This window comes from Chiloscyllium plagiosum, chromosome 23 (genome assembly GCF_004010195.1).
Source record: "Chiloscyllium plagiosum isolate BGI_BamShark_2017 chromosome 23, ASM401019v2, whole genome shotgun sequence".
In the NCBI taxonomy this organism is placed as follows: Eukaryota; Metazoa; Chordata; class Chondrichthyes; order Orectolobiformes; family Hemiscylliidae; genus Chiloscyllium; species Chiloscyllium plagiosum.
In genome coordinates this window covers 50,289,232-50,295,245 of record NC_057732.1, presented here as the reverse complement: position 1 = coordinate 50,295,245, position 6,014 = coordinate 50,289,232, and the positions used below count along the sequence as shown (strand labels likewise).

The following is a 6,014-nucleotide window of genomic DNA, read 5'->3' as shown; positions in this document are numbered from 1 at the left end:
ATAAAAGAGACCTAAGGGGCAACTTTTTCACACAGAGGGTGGTATTTGTATGGAATGAGCTGCCAGAGGAAGTGGTGGAGGCTGGTACAATTGCAAGATTTAAAAGGCATCTGGATGGTTATTTGAATAGGAAGGGTTTGGAGAGATATGGGCCAAGTACTGGCAGGTGGGACTAGATTGGGTTGGGATATCTGATTGGCATGGACGGGTTGGACTGAAGGGTCTGTTTCCATGGTGTACATCTTTATGACTCTATGACTATCACTCTATGTGTCACGAAGGGAAACCTGGATGAGACTTTATTAAAAGGTCACAGTCTTCAGTTAAAAAGCTTGTTTTTTTAAATACATTAGACAGGAGAAAAACCATGAGTGACAGTGCTCCCTCCAATTCTGCCAACTCTCGATAATTTCACAAAGATCCTTAGACAGCACCTTCCAAACCAACAACCACTTCCATCTAGAAGGACAAGGGCAGCAGATACATGGGAACATCATCCCCTGCAAGTTCCCCCCCAAGCCATCCACCAACCATTTCTTCACTGTCACTGGGTCAAAATTCTGGAGCTTCCTCCCCAATGATATTGGGGGTCACCCTAAAGCACATAGACTGAAGTGGTTCAAGAAGGCAGCTCACCACCACCTTCTCAAGAGCAAAATGGGGACGGGCAATAAATCCTGACCCAGCCAGTGATGCCCATGTCCCACAAGAGAACAAAAAATAATTTCTAAAGGCAGTTTCAAGGTAGGAGAGTGCTGTTCACATCATGCACTCCTTACAACATGACATTGTGTCTCTTGGTTAAACACTACGTCAATATCCCTTTTGAATATTTCAGTCAATGATATAAAACTGCCTGTCACACACATACAGATATATAATCCTGCAGATATTTTAATCAATCTGTTCAGAGATGTTAGGGAGTAGGTGGGAGTTGAACCCAGACCACCTGGCTCAGAGGCAGGGACACTATCACTGTGCCACAAAAGCTGTCCTGTGACCATGCACGAATTAAATGGGGGGTATTTATGGTATGAATGTGGAATCAACAACAACACTAAGTTTGGGGCGAACACTTTGTCGGCCAGTCCATTGTAAGGAGTAGCAGGACGGGTTCTCACTGACTGCTCACAGATGTCATTAAGGTGGTTCCATTGCAACCGCATCAGGAATTTTACAGAACACAATCCAGACAAAGGAAACCTCTGACATCCGGTTGCTTAACAAACATGATTCTGCCGTCAAAGAAATAAGGAGCTTGCAGACCCAGAAGGAGACTGCTGTACTTTCCCCCTCATGGCAACAAAAGGGGATGAAGTTCAGGAACACACACAAGTCCATGCTTTGTTACCCGGGACTGGAATATACATCGTCAGCATCTGCTTCACTCTCAGCATCATTCTGTGAATACTCGGAATGTCACAGCGATTACTTCCCAGATTGTAGCAGGCTTCTGAACTAGTGCAGAACGGATCCCAATCACACGCACATCAATGGGAATGGGAAACAATCCAGAGTTTAGCATATCATCTCACGGCTGGGGGGGAATACATTTTTAAAGTCTAGATTTGTGCTTCTTTAAGGAAAACAAACTCTTCCCTTAAAGTAGATTAACTCTCGCTCCAGCAGAAATAAACCTTAGTAAAGACAAAATACTGCGGATGCTTGAAATAAACTCAGCAGGTCTGACAGCGTCAATGCAGAAAAAAATAATTTGAGTCTGGTGTGCCTGTTCTTCAGAAAGTAATCTTTAAACAACGACAATAAATTATAAGTGGAGAATTTTCAAGAACAGATCTAGTGGCAGCAAAAAAAAACAGTCTTTAAACGACAAATTCTGGTGGGGAGACTCACCAGTGAAAGGAGAGAGGCGGTTGAGGTGCCGCTTGTGGAGATCTGCAGAGAATGCACTGAGTATTGAGTTGTAAACCAGTCAAATGTGACAAAGACATGTGTCTGATCAGGAATGTAGCCAAGAGCAGAAACCCCACCCATAGGCGATACTGATTGGTCTCTCAAACACTATGTGGGCGGAGGAAAACCAGGGGCTATGTTTAATTGGACAAGAGAATGTCAGTCAAAAGGGAGGCTGTTACTTTCACTTGGCAACTGGTTTGAAATCGACACCGAGACACGCACAGCGAACTCTCTGTCTCTGTCACGTAATGTCATCTGACAGAAACTACCCAGCAACATCTCAATTTTGCCTGAACACCTCACGCTGCAATTTCCCCTTCCCTACAGCTGAAAGGAAAAATGGGATTCCCTCAACCAGTAAACGAGGGTAGACTCCAAATGTTACACGCAGATAAATACCGTTTTCCACGTAATGATTGGGGCAGTTCCCGGGACCGAATTATCTCAAACTCGGTGGCACAGTTTGAGACGTGGAGGAGTGTGGAGGAGTGAGTTTTGTAAGCGAGTTGTTTGAATGGAATATATGCGGTCGACAAAACACATAACACGCCCCCACCCCCTACCCCCACACACACTGCAAGGGGGAGAGTGAAATAAATCAAACAATACATTTCAGCGGGGGAGGTGGATACACTTTGAAAAGTGAATGAGCCGCCCTAAAAAAGTACATAATACAAGCCCAGTCCTGATTTATTGACAGCTGGTGAATCTCAACAGTGGGAAATAGATTTACTTAATGTTCCTGATTCAAGAGGAAAAAAAGTCAGGAAGGATAGTTACACTCCCGTCTCGACCATAGTTGTTAACATTGAAACCACTGTCCTATGAATATACCTTTAAAATAACACGTTCACTCACCAGACAGAAATACTCGCGTCAGCTGCTGAACTGCTATTTTTTTTTTCATTCTCACAGAGTCAATGCTGGGTGGATTTTAGAAGAAAAATTGACTAAGATTTGAAATATCCATCAGCTAAAGGCATCCCAGTTTCTGGAGATTCCCCGCGATTATCTGCATAACGTTTAGTATCGCTTTGCATATTTAAAAAGGAATGGGGTTACAGCGCGTGGTTTTGATAAAATCGGAAACTTCGGCTGTAGCTGAAAACCTGTGATTGGAAAATGTGACCTTAGTTTGTCACTCAGAAAGTGTGTCTTTATTTTCCGCTGTTTGAACAGAAGCTCACCCGGTGGAAGGTTCGGGTATTTGGGGTGAAACTGGATTGAGACAGATGGTCATCAGCCTGAATGTTGGAAGTGATAAGTCAGAAGGGGAAATGAGGTCTGAGCCCCGCGTATATAGTCAGCTCCACACCATGAAAGCTCAAGCCGCTCATCAGTAAACACTTGGGGTGAGTATCTTTCAGTTTCCTTCCCTGATTTCAGGAGCTGCTGAATCCCACAAGAGAGTACCAGCTCCATCTCAGGTAACTTTCCAGGGTAACTACTGCACATGCTGCACAGAAAAGGCACGGGTAGGTGCAACCCCAATCCTCCCATCTTACCTTTAATGACATTGTTACTTAGTTTACAGAAAATACTGGGTAAGAGAAGTGATAATGTGGGATTGAGGGTGGGGGTAGGAGATAGGTTTTCACCCAATGAAATTATAAGACCATAAGAAATAGGAGTTGAAGTAAGGCCATTCGGCCCATCGAGTCCACTCTGCCATTTAATCATGGCTGATGGGCATTTCAACTCCACTTACCCGCACTCTCCCTGTATCCCTTAATTCCTTGCGAGATTAAGAATTTATCAATCTCTGCCTTGAAGACATTTAACGTCCCGGCCTCCACTGCGCTCATGGCAATGAATTCCACATGCCCACCACTCTCTGGCTGAAGAAATGTCTCCTCATTGCTGTTCTAAATTGACCCCCTCTAATTCTAAGGCTGTGCCCACGGCCCCTAGTCTCCCTGCCTGACGGAAACAAATTCCCACCGTCCACCCTTTCTAAGCCATGCATTACCTTGTAAGTTTCTATTAGATCTTCCCTCAACCTTCTAAACTCTACTGAATACAATCACAGGATTCTCAGCCATTCATTGTTTGTTAGACCTACCATATTCAGGCCCATCACTCAGAATCTCACATGATAAGTCATACCTATACGGCACGGTGGCTCAGTGGTTATCCACAGTACCAGGGTCCCAGGTTTGATTCCAGCCTCAGGTGACTCTCTGTGTGGAGTTTGCACATTCTCCCCGTGTCTGCGTGGGTTTCCTCTGGGTGCTCCGGTTTCCTCCCACACTCCAAAGATGTGCGGGTCAGGTCAATTGGCCATGCTAAATTACCCATAGTGTTAGGTGCATTCGTCAGAGGGAAATGGGTCTGGGTGAGTTACCCTTGCGGAGGGTCGGTGTGGACTGGTTCTCCAAAGATGTGCGGGTCAGGTGAATTGGCCATGCTAAATTACCCATAGTGTTAGGCGCATTCGTCAGAGGGAAATGGGTCTGGGTGAGTTACCCTTGCGGAGGGTCGGTGTGGACTGGTTGGGCCGAAGGGCCTGTTTCCACACTATAGGGAATCTAATCTCATCTTACACAACTGACAGCATATCAGTAGCAATCCACCAGTTATTAACCTGTTCAGGTATAGTTCAGTGCTGGAAGCTTTTCAGGGACCAGCGTTAATGCCCCCACCTCTGGGTCAGGAGACTCAGGGTCAAGTCCCACCTGCTCCTGAGGTGTGTAATGACATCTCTGAACAAATATACAGCACCCTGCTGGGACTCTCACCTGGCCTGAAGTTCAGAACACTGACAGTGAGCTGCAAACCACATCGGGAACCTTGAACACAAACCTGTCTTGGCACACTCCAGAATAGGAAGGACTTAAAGCCTTCTCACACTGAGGTAGGAGCACTACCCCAAGCACCCACTGATGTGTTCTTTTACTGATATCTGGGATCAAAGTGAAGGATCCAGGGTGAACATCTCTTGAATTGTATCCAAAATATGAAGTTTTACCAGCTCAGAGTCTTCTCCTGATACCCCCAGCCCATATCCAGCAGAAGGTCTTAACTGACTTGTGGACCTAATGGATTTGTTCAGGCAGAGAATTTTGATTTGGTTTATTATTGTCACATGTACCTAAGCACAGTGAAATGTTTAGTGTAATGTGCAGAAGATCATAACATACAATAGTAACACAAAGATGATAGGGTGACTGAACAGAGCAAGGAATACAAAGTTACAGCTAACAAAGAAAGTGTATGCAAAAAGCAAGATCCACCATGAACCAGCCATGGGCTAAATACAGTGTATAGTTCCTGCCTTCCAACTCATGGAGTCTTTTCCCTGCTGCTGTGTTGTGTGATCACATTTGCACTGATGGAAGGTGCTGCTGCACTATCACTTCAAAATACTGTATTCCAGACCCATCTCTTTGACCAAACTTTGCTTGCCTCGCATTTCCTCCTTGGTGTCCACTTTTCATATGTCTCTCTGTGTGAAATGGCTCTTCACATTAAAGTGCAGGTTGGTGGATGGTGGCTGGATGCAGGGTCTAAGTTAATTAAAATTTGGGGTGGTGGGCAGATGTCAGAGAGTCCCCAGGAGGTTGTGATCCTTGCAGTTGTGTGATTTTGTGGAATCACTACAGTGTGGAAGCAGGCCATTCGGCCCACCGAGTCCACACTGACCTTCTGAACAGCGTCCCATAGAGACCCACCTCCACTACCTGAGCCTGCACCTCCCTGAACACTATGGGCAATTTTCCACAGCCAATTCACCTAACCTGCACATCTTTGGATTGTGGGAGGAAACCGGAGCACCCAGACACGGGGAGAATGTGCAAATTCCACACAGTCACCCGAAGGTGGAATCAAACCCGGGTCCCTGGCGCTGTGAGGCAGCAGTGCTAACCACCGAGTTACCATTGCCCGACAAGGCAGGGTTTGTTGCCTCTCTCTGTTGGATGTGAGGGCACTAATAGCCTGCCATGCTGTGTGGTGATGGAATTACAGGTAGCTCAGAGCAAATTGGGAAACACACATTTTCGCTTCTCTAGGGAATCAGTTGGGCTTTAACTCACTCCTGAAACAGGATAAAAAAAATACATATTGGATTCAATTTTTAAATGTGGTGCGGGACCTGT

General features: G+C 45.6%; 1 protein-coding gene across 2 annotated transcripts in view; it reads right to left on the bottom strand.

Annotated features, from left to right (window-relative positions):
* prkcq (protein kinase C, theta) overlaps nucleotides 1-1,920 on the bottom strand; it is a 173,946-nt gene extending 172,026 nt beyond the window's left edge. The window contains exon 1 of one of the 2 annotated variants that reach the window (XM_043714126.1): nucleotides 1,855-1,920. The gene's annotated coding sequence lies outside the window, so the exon portion shown is untranslated. The remainder of the gene's footprint in view (nucleotides 1-1,854) is intronic. The other variant, XM_043714132.1, reaches the window with a different exon arrangement.
* Between the last annotated feature and the right edge of the window lie 4,094 nt (nucleotides 1,921-6,014).